Below are 22,255 nucleotides of genomic sequence, written 5' to 3'. Positions count from 1 at the left end.
GATATTTTTAGAATTAATTACTATATACACGTTTTTTCCACCTCACATGCATACCATCGTCAAGATTACTTCTTCTGTTTCAGGGATGTTCAGATAATGGTTCACTCTTTATTTTTAAAAAGGTTCCCTGCTTGAAGCTTTTACTGTGGGTTGGACAATTTATAATATGTGAGAAAGCAATGTGAAGTTAGGAAAATAAATTTCAGGCATTGATCGACAATCCCTGTTAAAAGTATTTTTTCCAGTATTTTGTGGTGTCTAATAGCACACCATAATCACATCTAACAGTCTGCTTTAAAAGTTTCACTAAAGACTACTTCGTAGCAAGTTACACTAATGGCAAATCTTGTTAGAACAAGTAATAAGAAGGCATCGTAGGAGTTGATAATCCTTTTTATAGTTGATAAAGTTCCTAGGCACACACCCTTGCTTTCATATACTTACAACTTCCTAAGAAATTAGTCTTTGAATGAATATCCTTTGTTTTTCCTTAACCAGAGGATTGTTTTTTCTGAAAGTTAAAAGAAACAATTTAAAGTATCTAACCCTGGTGTGAAACCATCCTATGCGGCTATTCTCTGGGGCAGTGGTCATTCGCCTTCGTCTGCCTTATCTCCCATCTAAATGCATGCTACCAGTTCATGGAACATTCAAAGGACATGTACAAGATCCCCCTGAGCGCTAGAACAATCTTTTTGGTTGTGAACTAAAGGCTGACAGATTATCACTTTAACATGAATAATGATGAAATTGGGCACCAGTTATCTTTAAGAATGGTCAGTTTACATCTTGGCTAACACACTGAAACCTCGTCTCTACTAAAAATACGAAAAATTAGCCCGGCGTGGTGGCTGGCGCCTGTGGTCCCAGCTACTAGGAAGGCTGAGGCAGAGAATTGCTTGAACTCGGGAGACGGAGTTTGCGGTGAACCCAAGATCGCGCCAGTGCACGCCAGCCTGGGCGACAGAGCAAGACTCCGTCTCAAAACAAAATAAAGGTCAGTTTAGAGAATGGTACAAGGGATGAATTTAACGTTATCGAAACAGGGATAATGAATTATAAAGGCAACTCAATTAAAGCAACACTGGCAATATTAAAAATGTCTGCACAGCCAACTGTATCCCTGAGAGCTTTGAAATAGTATTATCCATGGTCTTAGAATTGCAGTGCAGTTCAGAACTTGTGCAGATTAGTAGACAGCACTTTTAGGCTGTGGAGGAAGATGTGGAGTCAGAAGATGAAGAGGAGGAGGATATGAAACTCTTAAGTATATCTGAAAAGTGATCTGCCCCTGGAAGTGGTAGCAAGTTACCACAGAGAAAAGTACCACATACTGCTGATGAAGAAGAAGATGATGACAACAATTTTGATGATGAGGAAACTGAAGAAAACTCCAGTGAAGAAATCTGTATAAGATATTCCAGCCAAAAATGCACAAAAATCAAACCAGAATGAAAAAGACATAAAATCATTAAAACCAAGATCAAAAGGTCAAGAATCCTTCCAAAAAAAAAAAAAAGAGGAAAACACTCTTACAACACCAAAAAGACCTAGTCCTATAGAAGACCTTAAAGCAAAAATGTTAGCAATAATAGAAAAAGGTAGTTCTCTTCCCAAAATGAAAACCATGTTCATAAATTGTATAAAGAATTGCTTCTGTATGACTGATTAGGAGGCTATTCAAGATCTCTGAATAAGGAAATCTCTTTAAGAAAATAGTTTAAACATTGTTAAAATTTTCCATCTTATTTTATTTTTGTAACAGTTGATATTTGGCTTTCCTTTTTATAATACAGAGTGGGAACTTTCCCTGCCATGTTTGACAAGTGTTGCCCATGTTCCATTGCCAAAAATATAGTGTCTAAAATGCCTATTTAGTTGTTAAGGATGGAACTCTATCCTTTTCTTGATTTTAAGTATGAATGAAATTAGGGAGGACATAGTAGAAGCAGTGGTCACACATGGAAATGATGGGAAAACGAAAATATACACATGAAATAAACTCAGTGTATTATTTTTTAAAATAAAATATTTGAATGGCAAGGAAAATTATTTATGACCATAAAATATATTTCGATATGTTTTAATATCCAAACTCAAGATGTTTATTAAAATCTGTATTTCAATTTGGGAAGCAAAAAGGATGAGAAGGAGATTTTAAAGCACACTCAGGATGAATAAAAAACAGTGCAAAACAGACACACACGGAAAACAAAGGTTAGTGGCCGTTACTAGAGATAGTTACCATAAAACATTTTTTTTTTAATCAAAATTGCTGGATTTTCCTTTTCCTTACTCTTTACCTACAGTCACCATTTTCAATGTTTTTGAAAGTTCTTCAAGGACTTTAAGGACCCCTTTAAGGACTTAGAAAGTAAAAATACCATTTTTATTTGATATTTTAATTTTAGAACAATTATTTCAAATTAAAAACAATATGTGCATGATAGAAATTCAAATGTAATAAAATGGGCATACAGTGCTAAGTTTTTCTAAACTATTCTTCAGAGGCAAAAGTCATTAAGAGTTTTTTGTTTAATCTTCCAGGAATTATGGCAACATAAGGCTTTATATATAAAAAGTTCTTTGAATAAAACAAGTATAGATCATAATTCTGATACAAATATATGTAATTTATATATACACATGTGCGTGGCTATTGTATATACATCTACATATATGGACATATCAACTCTTTAAAAAATGTTTTATTGTTTTATTTGAAACCATTTGTAAAAGTTATATCTCCTAAGGAAATTAACTCCATCTATAATTTTGAATTACATTGATTTATTCAAAATTTTCCTAGGATGATGTGGCGAAGATCTGCTATTTTTTCCTAATATGTATTTTCTCTTCTCTAAACTAACTGCACCCTGATAACTTAGGTGGGTTAAAAGACAACCAGAGTAAAGACTTCATTTCCCAGCTTACAAAATGTTTATGTATGGTCTTGTCACTAAGCTCCAACCCCTGCCATATGAAAATAATTGATGCTTAATGACTCCTGTGTCATTTCCTTAATGATTAGCAGCACAGATAGGGTAGACAGCAATTTTTGAGGTCATGTTGGGGGTGCAGCATGGTAGGCAGAAGTCTGGGGATGATGGAGTAGTAAGATAGAAGGATCTCGACACTGCGAAGCCACCAGACCGAGGCTACACTGCTATGCCTGGACTGTTGCCTAGTCTGCCCCTCATTAGGAAGAAACAAACCTGCATATAGTTTACAATATTCTGTTATTATTGATCATAATTTACCATTAAGATATTTTTTAAAAAGGAAGCCAGATATAAAAACTTATTTTAACTCTTTAAGGACTTCAAACAAGGTAAATGGAAAATTGTGCATTTCTTCCTCTTTCTATTTACAATCTGTGATCAGCATTTTATTCCCCTTAGAGAGGCTCTATAAAAGATGCTGGGAGCTTTTACAAAATACTGTAGCTGAACAGTCTTATTAAAAGTCCTCTCAGGATAGTTTGTTTTCCCTGGGTGATCATTTTACGGTAGATATTAAAACTCAAAGCTAAAACTCCACAATGACCCTCCTCAGTGTGGGGCTTGGGATCAAGGCCTATGTACAACCATGAAAAAGCTTTATACTTTAATTTCAGCTTTTAAAAACATCTCCCAAGGTATTGGATTTCACTAAATGATATATTTCTTTTCTTTTTTCTCTACTTATTGTAAATATCCACATTTGTTTAAGTTAGTCTGTAGATCTACATTAGAAGAGATACTATTAATCAAAAAAATGCCTAAGAAGTAATAAGCATGTGAATTTATTCCCAGTCTTACAGGCTAGTGAAGGATTTTGAATTATATTAGATGACACAAATAATGTTTTAGGTTGAGAAATTGCAAAACTAACTCATCTCAAAGTACATGTCAGTTTGGATGAATGTTTATTCATTATAACAGTCTAAGTATTTTTTGTGTGTATTATTATTTGTTGCCAGTGTCCAAAAATTAGCATTTCATAAAATGTGAATATTTCTATTTGCATTATTGCTAGGAAGAGCAAGTGGATTTAACCTAAATCCAAAATTTAATTACAAATAAGGTTGTGTTGACTCATCCTTATGCATTTCAATTAGATGGGAAACACACCAGCTGGGAGCTCTCCACTTATAGATTAAGAAACATTAATTTCAAGAGATCCCAGCATATATAAAAAGGATCCAAATCATCATAGCCTCTCAATACTTTTATTTTTATATACCTATTTGGCATAATACGTATTTTTCTGTGTTGTCTAATTGTCAAGATTTAGTGGCAGAAATAAAAGTACTAAAATGTATTGGCTTAGAGCATCCCCAAGCAAGTTCATGTCATCAACTTATCATTTCAAAAGCCTTATAATTCATAATTCTTGACTTTTGCTACATTCAAAGAAGGATTTTTTTATTATCTTGTGCTTTGTTTGTGTGTGTTAGTTATTAATACAAAAAAAGTTTATTTAAAAGGCCTCAGATGATTATTTTGATCCTTGGAACTTTCAAGACATTATCCTTCTGCACTATTGGAACAAATTAGACATTCTGTGAGAGATGCAAATACAACTTCCAAAGCTACATTTAATTGCATAATTTGTAATAGAAGCTGGGTATGGGCACTGCCTGCAGAGTGATAAACAATCCAGAATAATCTAATCAGCATGATCATTGAATTTTTATTAGTCTTTGGTTAGTTATCCATTAATATGTAAAGGAACCCATCTTTGTGCCTTTATCTTTCACTACTGCACCTTTTTAAAGTTACTACAGAGAAATTTAGAGAAAACCAGAAAATGAATACCTCTAATTTACTTTAAAACCTAGCTCTACATACATCTTCTCTTGAAAATTTAACTCTGCATCGAACAGTCCCCAGATTTTACTAATATGTTGCACTTGCCGTGCATAGAGTGTGGGTTAATCTTAGCATGTACCTGGTATTATTCAATTTTTATATTTGTCAATCACAAAATCTTAGAGAAAATGAAAATGAGCAACACTTTCTCTTCCTTTTTCCATCTTTCATATCATCTGGAGATATCAGAACATCTTAGTCCTAATTCTTTTGTTAGTAGCTGAGGGCCAAATCACCTCACTTCTTTAGCTCTCAATTTTCTCATCTGTAATATATAAAGCAGTAAGACAAGAAATTTTTCTAAGGCCCATTAGTACCTACAAGGCTCTTAAATTAATGGATAGGAAGAAAATTAGGATCCCTACAAACTTAGTGGCTTAAACAGCACAACTCTTTGTTCTATATTTTTTCATGTCAGAACTATAAAATGTCTCTCAGGGCTAAAATCAAGGTGTTGGTGAGACTGTGTGATATCTTGGCCCATGGCCCCTTCCACCATTTGCAAAGCCAGGATTATAACATCTTTAAATCTTCTCTCTCTCTCTGGTTCTCTCTGACATATTAAAAAGACCCTTGTGATTACATTACTCTCACCTGTGTAATCCAGGATGATTTTTTTTTACATCTGCAAAATTCCCATTGCTATATAAAGTAATATATTTGCAGTTTCCAGGGATTAGGATGGAGACCTCTTTGGGGAACTATCATTCTGACTCCACTCCAATGAACTCTGAATATCTTGCGTGTCTTTGCTTTATAAAATGGCCGTCACTAATTCAATATCTTGGCAATTTTTTCTCATTTAATATTGACTGGTTTCCCCAATTTCCCGGTTTCTTTCTCTTCCTCAGAATTAGCACAAGTGAACAGGTGAGAGAAAATAAAAGTGACAACCTTAAGAAAGTTCCTAAAATTTAGGAAACGTACAGTTTTCATTCATGGACTATAGTCTACATTTCTTGACTATCTAAGTTAGATGGTAGGTGATATTAGATGCCACTCCTCAGAGGTGGTCCTAAAAGTACCTCTTAGAGCTCCGAGCTCAATGGAGACTTGGGGAGAGCAGCACTGCATTTCAGTCCTTCAATGGCATTCTTACCCACATTTGTAGAATGAGGGGAGAGTATCTAGGCAATAGCTTCTTAGTTCTCCTTTAATGAAGACCACATTCTCTTTTCTGGCACAAGAATCCTTTCATTGGTTCAAATGTCAGAGATAAAATCATTTTTCTTCTTCTATGGTTGCCTTCACTTGCTGGTGCTAAAAGTAGTCACTACAAGACTAGTTTACCTCTTCAGTATAATTTTTCTGTTTTATTTCCTTTTTCTCTTTTAAAAATTATAAATGTATAAGCTGTACTTAAATTCAATGTCATATTTTTAACTCAAATAGCAACAATGATTTGATTATCTTGAGCACTAAGTGTCTGATGCTCTAATCTGAGTTTCTTTCTCAAACATAGCAACTATCATCAATTGGTGAATACCTTTCAGACTGTTTTTCTGCGTATTTGCATATGTATTTAATTATATATATGTGCATGTAGGTATGTATCAATGTATACTTCTCTTTTGTGGAGTTTTAAAATGAGTGATATCATATCATATGCTATATATATAATCCCAAAACATTTTTGTACTTAGTAAAATATCTTGGTAGTCTTTCAATGTCTTCATCTATTGATTTGCTGTATTATTTTTTATAGATGCATAGCATTCTTTAGTATAGATGTACTATTATCATTTGCCTGTAGGATCAACAAATGGTTAGCAGGATTAATCCTGTTGTAATCACTGGAGAAATTGGCATCTTTTTATGTCTCTAGGGTGGAATATTCTGATCAAAGAAATGACATATAAAAAAGTCAAGATGTATCCCATACTATGGCTTTAAAAGATTGAATTAATTTTTAACTACTCAGCTGTCCATGTGAATATATTCCTTAAATTTTAACAATGCTTGCCCATTTCATAGCTGAAACTGTCAAACATAATGACTGTCTCCCCCACAAGACTGCAGAGCTCTGTAAGACAAGGGCCGTGTGTACTGTGCCCATCACTGTATTGTCTATATCTAGCTCAGCACCTGGCATGTAACAGTCCTTTAATATGTTTCTTTGAATGAATGAAGAAAACCCTAAATGAAATGACATTATACAGAAGTTTTCATTTCATTAATCCTTACTCTAAAATTTATACAGTTTTAATATGGGAACTTAGAACATTCCTACATGTTTTAAAATCTGAAATTAATTATAAATAAAAGTGATGCTTTAGGAAGGAGGAGTAAGTCAATAGAAGAGAAAGGGGACAAATATCCAAGGGTCTGAGAGAGAATATTTGACCCCCAAGAGACTGGCCGGAAAGGATATATAAATGACATCGGGGGAATTGCAGAAGGTTCAGCTGCACCTCAAGCAGCTCCCGGAACAGCACAGACAGTGAACTCAAATCCCTTGGAGCCACGGCCTTGGAGCAGCACGAACGCTGATGGCTCTGTCCAGAACATGCAGCCCTCTGTAACCAAAGCCAGCAGCTTCAGCAGAATCTCTATCTTCACCCAAGGTGACTGCATTGGCAGCAGTAAAGGTGGCAACACAGGAAGGATCTCCAGGCCAGGTGTGACACTACATGCCCCAGAAGTGTGCAACCAGGTCACCTCATCCCAGTCTATCCTGAACCTTCTTCCTTGAGCAGCAGCAGCAGCAGCAGCAACAGCAAACTTTGTGCTCTCCCACCCACACCTCAGCAATAGCCACCCTTGAATAATAACATGATCTCACAGGCAGATGACCTCAGCAACTCCTTTGGACAAATGAGCCCTAGGTGCCAAGGTTCTACTAAAGCAACTGACTCATCGGCACCTCTATTCCAGCTCCCACTCATCTCCCAGCACCATCAGCAGGCTAACTTCATCATGGCATCCATGGGTCAGCCCCTCCCCACCTCTAACTGTTCCACCTCTAGCCAAGCATCAGCTACTCAGCAAGTGCTGCTACCCTGGGGCTACATGCAGCCTTCTCAACAGATCCAGGTTTCTTACTAATACCCCTGGACAATATCCTAATTCCAACCAGCAATATTAACATTTCTGTCACCTGGTGGCCTGCAGATCCCGATGTGGTCAAAAACTTGCTCAGCCATCCCAGCAGCCCGGTTTATAGCCGATGATGCCTAACTGGCAGCAGGTGGCTTACCAAGGAATAATAGGGGTTCCAGCAGCCACAGAACCAGGGCCTGCTCTGCAGTCAGAGAAGCAGTGTGGGGGGCTAGATGCAAGGCCTGGTGGTTCAGTACCCTCCACTGCCTTCTTACCAAGTCTCAGTGGGTAATTCCTCACAAAATGTGGTCCAGCGGCCTTTCTAGCAACTCATGCTGGCCCCTGTGAGCCAGTCTGGGTAAGGAGGCCCCCCAAAATGGGGCATACCAGTGTACTATAGCATGATCCCACTGGCTCAGCAGAACCATACAAGCCCTACTGTTGGGTTTCTGCAACCTCCTGGGTCTCAGCAGTACCAGATGCTTCAGTTTCCCTCTCCCTGCAGTCTACCACAGATGCCGCAGCAGTAGTCAGGAGTGTCACCTTCTGGACCAGCTGTGGTGATCATGCAGCTGAATTTCACTAATGGACCCTGAACCCACTCAGAACCCATCCAGGGTCCAGTGGAGTCACTGTAAATACTACAGCATGGACCACAAGGACCAGAAGCCTGGAGACCTGTACAATCCTGATATCAGCCCCTAGGCCAACACACAAATGAGCAGCAGCCCTGACACATCTCCTACCCAGGCTTTACCACCCTCTCCTGTCACCAGCTTCAGTGGTGGCTGTCTGCACAGGACTCAGTCCCTTGTTTGTCTTCAGATGGTTCCCCTGGCCTGGGGGTCCAGCACAGGGTGATGGGTGCTACTCCCTCTTAGGCCAGCCTTTAGAGTACAATCTGTCCATCTGCCCTCCCTTGCTCCATGGCCAGTCAACTTACACAGTGCACCAGGGACAGAGTGGACATGGAAACCAGGGCAACAGACAAGCACTCAAATCCGCCTCCTCTGACATAGAGACAGCAGATGTTGTCTTGGGGCAGGTGCTGGAGGTGACAGATCTCCCTGAGGGCATCACCTGTACTGAGGCAGACAAACTCTTTAAGCAGCTTGCTATGTCCAATGCCAAGACTCAGCTCAGGGGCTCCCTGGCAAGGGTGGAGGCGACAATGGTGGGACTGCTGAGAATGGCCACTGCTTGGACCTTGCTGCCTTGTACACCATCATGGCTGTGTTCCCCAACCCGCTGGCTGCTCAAATGCCTCCCTTCATCTCAACAGCTCCTGAATAGCATCAGTCTTTGAATGACCAAAAGGAACTATGACCTGAGGATCCTGGAGCGAACCAGATCCCAATAAATGGAGAAGAGGAAGGGAGCAGCCCAGAAGAGGTGGGGGCAGGGTAGAGGGTGTTGAAGGATCCTGGTAGACTATGGATGGAGACAGGAAGTAAGGAGACTGATGCTAAACTGGAGCCTAAGACAGTAGTGATGAAGACGGAAACAGATGGACATCCACACTGGCATTGGATTCTTTCAGGCTCCCCTTCTTTGGGTCCCCTTTTTTACCCTGGTTGGCCCCTCTGCTTCCCTCTTCTTCCCATCCACTTATATCATTTTAATTTATTTTCTCTTCTATTTTTTTTTTTTTTTGTTGTTGTTGTTGTTCAGGAATAAGTATTCTCCAATTTTTTTTTAAAGATCTCATCTCAAGCTCCCTTTCCTTTTTTTTTTTTTTTTTGAAATGGAGTCTCATTGTCACACATCCTGGAGTGTAGTGGCCTGATCTGGGCTCACTGTGACCTTTGCCTCCCGGGCTCAGGTGATCCTCCTGCCTTAGCCTCCTGAGTAGCTGGGACCACAGGTGCATGCCACCACTCCTGGCTAATTTTTTGTATTTTTGGTGGAGATGGGGTTTCACAATATTGCTCAGGCTGGACTCAAACTCCTGACCTCAGGTGATCCACCCGCCTCGGCCTCCCAAAGTGCTGGGATTACAGGCATGAGCCACCGCCCCTGGCCCTTTTTTTGTCTTTATGAATGTATTTATATGGACAGAAATATGAACAGAATTATGATAAACAAAATTGATTTCCACATTCTCTCACTTCCTCGTCGTGTCTTCCCAAACCCCACAGAGATAACACTTGGAACTCCCCTCACCTCCAAGAACACTTGTATATTGTTTGTTTAATGTTTGTACCACAGTAACAGACACAGTGTTTATTTGCAGAAATAGATGTTTGCTGGGTATATTCACTGTAAATTTTATTTAATTTGCTTTTTTTTAAATTTGGGGGTTATTTGGGGGGAAGTTGATTTTGTTTGTAAATATGAAAAAAAAAATTGTCACTGGAAAAAAAAAATGCAACAACCCAGCATTCCATTAGAAGAACACTCAGTAATCTTCTGCCCCTTACAAATTCTTTTCACAATTTTTCCTTAAGCCACATTTTTATTTGCATTAATTTCAGATTTTAAAAAATGTAGAAATATTCTAACTTCCTAAATTAAAATTGTATAAATTTCAGAGTGAACATTGATGAAATGAAAGCTTCTGTACAAATGTCATTTTATTTAGGGTTTTCTTCATCTATTCAACCAAACAAATTGAAGGACTGTTAAATGCCAGGTGCTGATCTAGATATAGACAATACATAGACAGGCATGGTGCATGTGCCCTGGCCTCACCGAGCTCTATAGGCTTGTGGAGGAGACTGTCATTAATGAAACTGTCATAGGTGTTAGCAAAGCACAGCATACCAAACTGTCATAGGTGCTAGCAAAGCACAGCATGCCACGGGGTAAGGTTAATGGAACATGAGGTGTCAGGGAAAACTTCTCTGAGGCAATATCCTGTGAGCTTGGCCCTAAAGGAACAGTGAAATAGATGAAGAGTGTAGTGAGAGAGGGTGAAGAGAGAAAGAAGTTCATGAAGAAGGGCTATCTCATGCAAAGGTTCTGTGGATGAAGGGAATATAGTTGTACTGGAGAGCTAGGCACAGTGCCTTGAGGTGGAATCAGAGAAAAAGACAGGGCTAAAGCCTACAGCGCTGTGGTTATGGCCATAGCAGACATTTGAGGAGGAGAATAACATGGTTAGAGTTGCATTTTGAGAAGATCACCCTGCCTGTGTTATGGAGACATGGCCCAGAAATGATGCTGAGAGACCAGTTGAGACCATTATATAGTTGTTAAGGACATCAGTATGACCAACATCGGGGTTACATATAAGTGACCATAAAAATATGGCTCAACGAGGGAGTCAAGGTGTTTTGAAGATATCTTTAAGAAACAAGTGGTTAGTTTTGCTCAATTTTGTTTGATATAAAGTTGTAATTTAATTCATGAATAGTAACAGCTCTGACATTTTGCCAAAAGGGAACTTTACAAAACTGTGCACCACACTGAATAAATGGAAACCTTTGGATCTGGCTGAATCTACTAGTTAGTAATGCTGTTCAGAAATTAATATATGATGTGTGGCACTTTTTTTGGAATGACCGTTTACTCAGAATTTTTAAACAGTATTTTATTATGGAATGTATTATATTTTTACTCAGAGGAAGATTAAGATAGTTTGGTGATACATATAATTCTTTTGAATTTCAAATAACACATTTGGTTTATTTTTTCCTTCTTAAATTAGAACACATCTTCCTGGAAGAACTGGGTGGGCTTATGTTGTAAAATTGCTTCTGTTTCAACTAATTCTGTCCCAATTAGGAGTCAATACTTTATATAAGGATGAAAATATTTGAAAAAATACCTTATACTTTTATGAAAAAATTGTATATATTTCTTATTTTTAAACCTAAATTTTCTACTGTTACTGCCATTATATTATGTATTTTAGTCACCATACATAAGTCATAGCCATTAAGTGATTATTCATCTTAAAGCTATAGCTCCAAATATTATCTATACTGTGTGTATTTTTTATGCTTTGTACAATAGTTGTATTTTGAGAGTAAAAGTTTTAGGCATAAGCAAATCCTAAAACCATCTGCAGTAAACCAATCAATATGTGGTTTCCGAAAAAAAATGCTAAGGGGCAAGACACCTCAGATCATTCTTATGTAATAGATTAGCAATGTACAAGAAAATTCTGTTCCTCACTTCTTTGATTTTATCCCTTATTGTCAGTAGATTCAGAGGCATGAGTTTGTATTTCCTTACCTTCCTTCTGCTGCTTTCTATCCCTTCATTCATCCAGTCTTATGTAAGAATACTTTTTCTTCTGTGATTCTTCTCATGTAGCTGAGCTCTGACCTTGTATTAGGCCAGAGGCATCAATATTGTGATAAGATTCTTGCCAAACTTTTGCCCATGAGAAAAGTCTTGGGGAGAATGAGGAAGTTAGCTAAGAATTATGATTTTCATATTGTGAATAATCACGCACACCAAAAAAAAAAAAAAAAAAAAAAAAAAACCCAAACCAAAATATCCCAGATGACTAACAGCTATATTGGGTTGAATGATGATGTAACCTACTTAATTTGCATGTAATTTTCATCTAATCAAATGTAGAAATGTGTCTATTTTTTCTTCACTTCTTTGATTTTATCCCTATTGTCAATAGATTCAGAGGGACGAGTTTGCATTCGCTTAGCTTCCTTCTGCTGCTTTCTACCCCTTTATTCAGCCAGTCTTACGTAAGAATACTTTTTCGTCCCTGTGGTTTTTCTCATGTAGCTGCACTAATGTATGAATTTTTAAATCAAGCATCCTCTCAACTATTCAGACTTTCTTATGTATAGATTTGTTCATTTTCCTTCATTCAAAGTCCTGCCATAATCTTAAAGGATTTCAATCCATTTAATAATTTAGTCTTTATATTTTTGGCTCTACTTAATCCAAGGACCTCTGTCTTTCCTGTTCTTTGTGTCCCATTGTGGATTGAATCTTCATTAGCAGCTTCTGTAACGTTAACTCCAGATCATAGTTCACTTTTTTGTAACCACCTATGTTTTCAGATTTCATGAATTCTCATTCCACTGTACATATCATTCAAGCTGAAAGACGATGCTCGTGTTAAATCATCTCAAGCTCCCTCAATTTTCTTCCAGATAACCAGCAGCAGCTACCCTTCTGAATCCTTCCCCAGCACACCCTCTTTTCCTCATTTTTCTTCTCTTTTACCCTGAAACCTCTTCTGCTTCAATTCATTGGTTTTGAATACAACAATCTAATCGCAAATTCCAACTTCTAGGTCAAAAATCTGCATTTTCTGCTCCTTTATCTGGGCAGCTGAAAAGTTACATATATTCATGGTCTCAATGTCAACACCACTGTTAGCACATTTGATTAATTCTTTTGTTTGTCTTTATTCATTTGTCTCTTTCCTCCTTAAAAGTTAGTCTAACTGTCTCTATTATAGTTTTCAAACCTACATTTTACTCACGCACCTTTATTCTCAATTGTAGATCTTGCTGCCTGGTTTAAGGGGAAAACTAAGGTCAGCAGGTTATTTTCCCTAGCTTCCCTACTCATAACACCTTAGAGTGTATCCAGTCTATGAGACATAGTGCCTTCTGCCTATTCAGTACTAATCACTTCCATACATACATTTTATGCCCTCTTAACCTGCCTCTTTCCTGTCTTGTTCTCATCATCAATCCTCTTTCTCGTATAGCCTCAATATATGCTTTTCTATTGGTTTCTCCTAGATTATACACATGCTTATGCATCTCACATCTAATGAAACAATTCAAACTCAAAAGTCTCTCTCTAACACAACTTATTTTTGTCATATTCTTCTCATACCATCTTTAGAAAGAGAAACCCAAATTCACATTCTCCACTACCTGACTACTCATACTCTTCATGATTGACTGCAATCAGGTTTCAGCTTCTTCTGATTGCCAAATCTAATGGAGATCTATCAGTTCTTATTTTATTTTATCTCCAAATGAAGCTAGCTATTATCTTTTTTCTAAAATATCAATAAGGATTTTTGTTTGTTTGTTTGCAAGAAACATGTACCAATTCTTAAGGGAAAGATACCACAACAAGAATTGGAAGACATGGGAAGTAAACTCAGACAGAAATTTGGGGCAGTCCAACATTTTTTCAGGCTACTACTTATAGCATGAATAAGTATTCAATTAAAAATTTCTATTTTTGAATCATAGTGCTAAAATTCAAAGACTTTAGAGAGAAAATCCAACTGATCTATCTTATGTCACAGGTTGTATCCTTCCCTGGTCAATGATGGATGCCAAGAAACACTGATGTCCCTACAATTTCCATAACATTACATTCCCATGGTTTTCTTATCTCTCTGTCTGTCTCTCTCTCTCTTTTATACACGTATTAGTTTCTTGTTTGCCCACTATTTAAATATGAATGTGACCTCATGGCTTTATTCTTTTCATCTTTTGATATCATGCTATGTAGTATCATTCAGCATCATGATTTCATCTAAATTGGGTACTTTTTATCAAGCTTTCTCTGTGGATGGGTATTGTACTAAGTGCTTTATATAGATAAAAGCTTATTCAGTATTTTATGAGATATTAGATTATAATATTCATTTTACAAAGAAAAAAAAAAAAACTTGGGCTCAGGGAGATTAAATAATGTTTCCAGTTCCTACAGGTATTTAGTGAAACTGGAGAATCAAGTCTCCAACAGCCAAATGCTCTTACCATCTATGTACTGATAGTTTCCCAAATATATTTTCAACCAAGCTTTGTCAATGGCTCATTTGATATCTCCTCTTAGTCTCAGTATTCAGAGGACTTTATATATTTAAAATGAAATTTATCATCTTTTATGGTTCTTGTTTGGTGATTCTCATGATTACTAAATATTAAAACTTTGTGTTGGTGATTGTAGCAATGGAGAGAGGGAGTCTTCATCAACTTCATTTTCATATTCTATTAATAAATGTCGCTGCCCTCCATGTCTCTCACAATTGACCTTCATTATTTCAATAAGAATGTGTTAACAGTCTCTAAGCTGAATTCCTAACGAAATAACCATCTCACTCAGATCTGTCACCCATATAGATTCCTAAGTGTTTAAAAGCAGCTATGTTATTTCTCCATTTAAAGTTCTCAATTGGCTTTCTGTGTCCTGTAAGATAAAGTCCAAATTCCTTAGCATTTACATGCAAGAGTATTTCTGATTTGATCCTCTTTACTTCTCCAACTTCATCTCTTAGGTCCATCTGATCTAAATCCTATACTTCTGGAATACTTGGCTGCATAAAATACCTTGAAAGTACTATGAAGCTGAAAAGACACTTTGGATTATTTATTCATGTATACTTCCTGTTTTTAAAATTTTTATTTTTCTCCCTTCCTATTTCCTGATCTGGACAACTCTTTTCCTCTTTGACTCATTATATCTTCAAAGAAAGCTAGTGAGTTTTTTCCCTTCATCGATGTCTCCATAATTATCAGTGAAGAACTCTGTTATTTACACATTGCCTACTTTCCATTCACCATTTTTAAGAAATCTAGAAATAGGGTGTTTCCATGGGGGAATAGGAGTATATTTCATAGGGCATAATTTAATAATGGGTGGCGGGTGGTGGGGGGGGATTGCTGCTTTCAAGTTCTGCTTAAGTAAATAGGGCAGAAAGAATTCTAAAAAAAGCTCCAACTGTAGAAATACCCAGATAACAGTAACTGGTAATTCAGAGAAACTTAGAAGTACATTATACAGTCAGATTTAAGATGTTATATTCTGTTAATCAGAGTCATACAGAGTACACTCCAGGTAAAGAGATATAAATTGATATGTTTGGGTGATTTCTAATTTGTTTTTGCAATATAATCATGTAATCTCAGGGTTGCAAACAACCTTCAACATTATCTAGAAATCTCTTACAAGCTAGCTCATTGTGATTACCTGAGGACATCAATTATGAAGCAGTAGATTAACCAGAATGTAAATGCAATGCAGTTTGCAGTGTCATACAAAGTAGTTGCATTTAAATTTGTTTTACCTCAATAACTAGCTTGGGGATTGGAGCATTGTGGGAAATTTCAAAATATACACAGCTTGATAAGGTCTTTCAGGAACTAGTAGTTAGGTCAAAATTCAATTTACAAATGAGTCCAACTACTGAGAAGAGCAAGTAGCTATGTTTTAGTTTTCTATTGTTGCTATAATAACACAAATTTGGTAACTTAAAAAGCAACAAAAATTTATTAACTTACAGTCTGGAGGTCAGAAGTTTGAAATGAGTGTTACTGGGATAAAACCCAGAGTTCCCTCTAGAGATGCTATGATGAATCAATTACCCTGCTGTTTCTATCTTCTAGAGGCTGCCTTTATTTCTTAGCTTACGGCCCCTTGCACTGCCTGCATTTCTTGACTCGTGGTTCCTTGCACCATTTTCAAAGCCAGCTGTGTAATATCTTTAAAGCTCGCTCTGTGGTCTCTGATTATGGCTTTACATCTTTTCTGACTTTGACTTTCTTGCCTTCCTCTTTTCCTCATAAGTACCCTTATGATGATATTGGGTCCAACCGGATAATGTGGCTAATCATCCTATTTCAATATTCTTAGTTTAATTGCATGCAGTATAGCCCGTTTGCCATGTAGGGTAACATATGCACAGGTTCTGGGGAATAGAACATGGCCATTTTTTAGGGCCATTTCTATTAGCTACAGACCCGGGAAAAATGTTCTGATACTGTTTTTTTGTTGCTACTGGTGTGGAGCACTGGAAGTGTTGTGATATTTAATATGTAAAACAAGGATAGTGTTGAAATTCTGTGGCCAAAAATGCAAAAGGGCAGTGTGGAACTTCCCTTAAAGGAAGAGGGAAGACCAAGGGAAAGGGTGTATCACAGACAGTTGTGTGAGGCAAACCTGTGACAGAGGATTAGCAAAAGGAAAAAAAAAAGTAGCAAGAGGAGGAACAAAGAAAGATAATAAACTGAGATAAACTTCACTGTCAGTTAAATGGAAAATTCCGTTATTCAGAACATTCCATTTTTAGGGCCCACAATTCAACTGAGGTGGTACTGTATTTAGCAATTTCACAAAAGCTTTCCACTTAGAAAGCAGAAATATAGCAACAGAGAATGTCAGAGCTGAAAAAGACCTTCAATATTTTCTAGTCTAACCTCACTTTACACGAAATAAATTGAGGTCCACATTTTTTAAGAATTTAAGAAAAGTTGCAGTTACTTGGTGCCAAAGGCAAGACTTCAACCCAAATGTCCTGATTTAAAGTTCATTACTTTTGCCACATTCTCCTCTAAGAATTCTTTCTCTCCCAGTAGGAAATAATATTTTCTTTCTTTAGGAAATATAAAAATTTTTTCCTATCGTAAAAAAATTTTCTGTTACTTTTCTCTCCAGGAGTGGTATGGAACAGTCATCTTTCTTCTTTTACATAGAAGCTAGAGCTAGATTTAGCCTCAACTGCATAACATGATTTTCATGTTACATAATATCATTTTTTATTTGTCTAGTATTGTGTGGGTTTGAAGGTACTTTCACATTTTACGTATTATTGTCCTTGTTTCTCAGAATGATACTGTGAGGCCTTTAGATAGAGAAGATAACTTTATCCCTGTTGTACAAAGATAAGCTCATTAGAGATGAAACCAGGACCAGAGCCTGGGGTTCCTGATTCTCTGTCACCCTATACTTGTGCTGCACTGGGTTTTATGATTTTAGTCAAGTTTCTCATCCTCTTGGTGAATCTGTATTCTTATTTTTAAAATAATGGAAATAATTTGTTGTACCACATAGAGAAATTATAAGATGAGATATTAAATAGGAAAGCCATTTGAGAAAAGATTATATCCTTTATAGCAAATATAATGAGCTCATAATTCAAGCACTTATAACACGAGGAGGGTTGGACAATCATTGCTACGTTATTCTAGATGACTGAATTAGCGTAATTTACAACAGGGTTAAGTTGTTTTCCACATAAATTTTTTTGCCTTAAGAAAAAATGTATAAATTCTTAAGTTATTTACTCTTCAAGTAAGTATAATGATAACAATAATAAACTATAACTATTGTTTATTGAGTTTGTGCTTTCCTCCAGGCCCTGTGCTATAAAGCTATGCATGCTCTAGGTCACCAAGTACTAAGTGATACATTCTAGCCTCTGAGGAAATGGGTCTGTGTGATGAAAAACCAATGTGTTCAATCCTTAACTCCCCTAAATCACTCAAAACATTGTGCAAGGATGAAAATCGCAGAGAAAATGATTGGATGCATGGTATACTTTTTCTACCTTCACAGCCTGCAGCTGATTTTCTTTGCTCACTCTCTGCTAAAGCTGATAGGAAGATAAGCCAATTTCTATTGGCTACATAAATATGGAATTGTCTAAAGCACTAGCTTCTATTCCAAAATTTAGGTCTATTTTCCCAGACTGGCCTCTGAAAGACCAAACTTTTTTAGATCCTGAGAAGATGAAGGTCCGTTTGAGCATTCCTCTGTGCTAGACCCTGTCCTGTGAACTTCAAACCATTACCTCCTAAAAACTTCACAACAACTCTCTGACCTAGGTACTATTATTATCCACATTTACCAGATATAGATAATGAAGCTTAGAAGCATTTAGGAACGTACTGAGGGTCACACAGCCAGTAGGGGTTGAACTAAGACAGCCTGACTTTGCAGTCTTCTACATTCTTAGTCACTAAATACCTATCCTGGTGACACTTGTCCCTGAAATATATTAGGGGAAACAAATATCACTGCAATCACAATTAACTTATTGCCAACTGGGACAGCTATTTTCAAGATTTATTCTGGCTTTTAGATTTTGTAAGCCATTTCTTCGAATGTTATACTCAATGAGTTTCAACTTTATTTAAGGTCTATACAGTACAATAATAATATTTGTAGAAACACCATTAGGGGTTTCAAATGAACAAAGAAAAATTTTATACTTGACTTATGGAGCAGAACAAAATGCTACAATTGCAGCTACATTGAAATAGAAAAAATTGATAGAAATATTGGTTTTCAAACTATTTTAATCTCTAGCCAACCTGTTTTTTATCAATATTACCTATTAATGTCATCACTTTCAGCATTTGATTTTTAATCAGAGTTTTAACATGACACATTGATTATTCAGCTCCTTCTTTACCATCTTTAACTACATCTTAGTTCTTCCACATTTGAGTTCAAACTTTCAAAAACTGATAAATATGGGAAATTAAGACAAATATTCTATAAGATGTAAATGAGGTATGAGAATTTGAAAATCATGAAGTTATTATATATCAATGCATGCATCCTATCAGAAAGCATATCAGTTATCTTCCATACACAGCTTGAAATCTAAACGCAGATGATTAAACATCTTTCTCCTATTAGAAAAAGAATCTCCTGCTACTTTGGGGTTTTGAAACTTTTGTTTTTCAGGAATAACAACCAGATGAAAAATAAAAAATGCAAAAATTATGGAAAATTTTAATTTAAAGAACCTAATATGGAAATGTGAAATTTTGTCCTTGAAATTTTAAATCTGAAAGTGTGATATGATAGACTACTGACACCCTAATATGTTGCTGGACATTAATAAACTGAGATTAGCTCAAGATTCAGGGCCTTAGGATGAAATCTCTGGAAAAACTAACTTTAAACCAAGGCTCAATAATTCCTCATGGTAAAATTCTAAGGAACTTTAATTCATCAAACATTACTTATTGCATGAAGAAAAAGATGACAGGAGTATGATTCAGGAAATAAAGTATAGAAACATCTTAGCAACAACTGCAGATTCTGAAATTTTAGTCATTACATAGGAAAATAAATATGTTCAAAATATTTAAAGAAATGAAAGAGTATATTAATAACTAAAGGCTAAAAGACTCTTTAAAAAGGTAGGCTTAAAGAAGTCCAATGTAAATTTTGAAATTTATTAGAAATTCAATATACTGGATAAACAGTAATGAAAAAATATGTGTATAAAGATAATTTGTAAACTGGCAGGCACAATTATTAGAATTTAAATCACAGAGTTTTTAAAAAGTGGAAATTATGAAAGATGAGATGAAATGAGAATACTGAGTACATATCTAAGTTTAGAAGGAGAGAAGGAATCGTGAAAGAGACCAGAATATATATATATATGAACATACACATACCTATATATGTAGATACATATATACATATACAAGTTAGATATATCACAGAAATGCAAAGATATTTTCTCAATAAAAAACCATAAAGGTAATTCACCATAATAACAGATTAAAATAGAAAAAAGAAAACACCCACATGATTATCACAACAGATGCAGATAATTTGCTCTAATAATATTAAAAGAGTTGATCACATCGTTTGAAGTATAATTGGTTGGAAGTAACAACCAATAATGTCATTTAATGGCAACTCAAACAAATAGGAATTACTGTGGTCATATAAAGCCTAAAAGCTGAAGTTGCTGGCTGTGGTTGGATTGTTCAAATATGTTGGGCTGAGCAGCTTTGCAAACTCTTGGACTTTGCCTTGTGTTTGAAAAATACAGAGTAGAGAGAGGGACAGTCAAAAGCTTAAAAAGTACCAGATCCTCTTTTCTAGGTGGCTACCAGCTTCTTTTTCACACAAAGGCAAGCTGAAAGAGAGAAGAAACCTAGATTTTAAATCCAATTTGGACCCTTGTAAATCATACATGACTACATATTTTAAACTGAAGTGAGACTGTTTCTGTGAGTTAAAGTTCTCAGAATACCCATTTAATCATAGGATCTATAAGAATTTTTCACTTTCTGGTTTTGGAAGTAATAAACCACACAGAGGATTTCAACTGACATTAAAAGACAAAGTGAAATTGCTTTATGTTTACTATCACTGGTCATGCATGTTCAGCATAATGGTTATGCTACAGAGCAGTGAAAGTCAGTAACTTACAATTACCTGTGTCAACATAAACGAATCCTGTAAACATGGAAATGTCAAGTGAAAAAAATAGGAAGAATAAAGAATTTGTATAGTGTACAGTAGTAATATTTCTAAAATATTTTAAAATATTCCAAACTGTAATGTATTTTGCTTTAGTATTTTATATGCATGGAACAAGTGAGAAACAATAGATAGGAATAATGAACACTAAATTTTGGATAAAGGTTATATGGGTGGATGGAGGTATATTAGGGAAAGGAACATGAGGACTTTCATGTTTCATGTAATAGTTTATTTCTTAAACTGAAGAGTGGGTGGGTACAAGGGTACTCACAAAATTATTCCTATTATCATTTGTATATTTTATAAGTTTTCAGTAGAGCAAGGAACAAGTTTCCATACTGAAAAAAAGCTGAGAGATTACTCATTTTTTAATTAGTTGAAAAAAGATTTGCATTAAAGGAGGAAAATGAATGATAGATTAAAAAAAAAAACCAGGCAATGGGGAAACTGAAGTAATTAAGAACCCCAGGAAGAACAAAACATCATATAAGACAGGAAATGTAATTCTAGTACTTATCATGGCTCATCTCTGAGTGATGTTAAAATAGTAATAGTAAACATTGAATGCTGATTTAATCAAAATTGTACTTTGAAAGATGGATAGAGGAGAAGTGAGTGAGAACAGAAACATAGGAGAAGTACATCTTCATCTTCCATAATAGAAAGTCAATAGAAAATATAGAAAATGGAAACAAATCTTGACGTAGCAGAATAAACATGTTGCTTTAGAGTTACGGGGCAAATACTTGAATCCTGTACCTAGCTCACTAGCTAAGAGACGAAAATCTTTGTTGTTATGAAGTAGGGTGAGGAGCGAGGAAGACAGGGCTGCTGGTTTTTATTAAAGCCTTATAGAATCATTAGATAGTTTAAATTACATACACATATAGCTGAAGAAAACCCTAAAAGTTTAATAGAATTAACCTTGCACATTTTGCTTAAATGAAACAGAAAATATCTCATTTCTTAACTCTTTACTATTGTATAAATATTCTAAGGTCCATTTAAATAATACTTTAGATATAGTGTATATGCCTTCTGCATGTCTACCTTGTGAATAATTTACAGTGCTGTTCCCTAGATCAGGAAACAGAATAATTTTATAGAATAAATGTAGGCTGAGAACCAGTGGAATGTTTGATTCTATCCTCTCTGATTCTACATTATATCATGCTGCCTCAATTCAAGCAGAACACTAAAGCTACAGTGGCAATTTTCAGGAAAATGTATCCACTTAGTACATTTACTGCCAGCTTTGTCGAAGACTGATTAAAATGACTGTAGAGTCTTTCTGCTAGTGATGGCTTCTGATTGCAGGAACTTGCCACCAGCTGTACCCAAGAGCATGAGACCCAGTGGCCATCTCAGCAGGAGCCCTGACCCCACTGATGAGTGCTCCACTACAATCTCAGCACCTCCTTCCTTTCCTACCTCAGCATCTAGAAGTTGGCAGAATG

General features: G+C 36.1%; 1 pseudogene; it reads left to right on the top strand.

Moving 5' to 3' along the window:
* Window positions 1–3,588: 3,588 nt before the first annotated feature.
* On the top strand, window positions 3,589–9,252 carry LOC105532229 (annotated as a pseudogene).
* Window positions 9,253–22,255: the final 13,003 nt, after the last annotated feature.

Source organism: Mandrillus leucophaeus, unplaced genomic scaffold, assembly GCF_000951045.1.
Source record: "Mandrillus leucophaeus isolate KB7577 unplaced genomic scaffold, Mleu.le_1.0 Scaffold941, whole genome shotgun sequence".
Taxonomy (NCBI): domain Eukaryota; kingdom Metazoa; phylum Chordata; class Mammalia; order Primates; family Cercopithecidae; genus Mandrillus; species Mandrillus leucophaeus.
Note: the sequence above shows the minus strand (reverse complement) of the source record. Positions and strands in the feature narration are given on the sequence as shown.